This window comes from Triticum dicoccoides, chromosome 5A, assembly GCF_002162155.2.
Source record: "Triticum dicoccoides isolate Atlit2015 ecotype Zavitan chromosome 5A, WEW_v2.0, whole genome shotgun sequence".
Classification (NCBI taxonomy): Eukaryota; Viridiplantae; Streptophyta; class Magnoliopsida; order Poales; family Poaceae; genus Triticum; species Triticum dicoccoides.
The window spans coordinates 683,464,860-683,465,724 of record NC_041388.1 but is presented as its reverse complement, the minus strand read 5'-3'; positions in this window follow the sequence as shown (position 1 = coordinate 683,465,724).

Below are 865 nucleotides of genomic sequence, written 5' to 3'. Positions count from 1 at the left end.
AATTGGACTAGGGGGAGGGGCTGCGCCCCCTCCTTCCTTCCCTTCCCTCTTCCCCTTCCTTGTCTCCTACTCCTAATACATGGAAGGACTCCTAGTTGGACTAGGAAAAGGGGAATCCTACTCTCGGTGGGAGTAGGACTCCCCTAGGGCGCGCCATAGAGAGGGCCGGCCCTCCCCTCCTCCACTCCTTTATATACGGGGGCAGGGGGCACCCCATAGACACACAAGTTGATCTTCGTGATCATTCTCTTAGCCGTGTGCGGTGCCCCCCTCCACCATACTCCTCGATAATATTGTAGCGGTGCTTAGGCGAAGCCCTGCGACGGTAGAACATCAAGATCGTCACCACGCTGTCGTGCTGACGAAACTCTTCCCCGACACTTTGCTGGATCGGAGTCCGGGGATAGTCATCGAGCTGAACGTGTGCTAGAACTCGGAGGTGACGTAGTTTCGATGCTTGATCGGTCGGGCCGTGAAGACATACGACTACATCAACCGCGTTGTCATAATGCTTCCGCTATCGGTCTACGAGGGTACGTAGACAATACTCTCCCCTCTCGTTGCTATGCATCATCATAATCTTGCATGTGCGTAGGAATTTTTTTGAAATTACTACGTTCCCCAACAGTGGCATCCGAGCCTAGGTTTTATGTGTTGATGTTATATGTACGAGTAGAACACAAGTGAGTTGTGGGTGATATAAGTCATACTGCTTACCAGCATGTCATACTTTGGTTCGGCGGTATTGTTGGACGAAGCGGCCCGGACCGACATTACGCGTACGCTTACGCGAGACCGGTTCTCCCGATGTGCTTTGCACAAAGGTGGCTAGCGGGTGTCAGTTTCTCCAACTTTAGTTGAATCG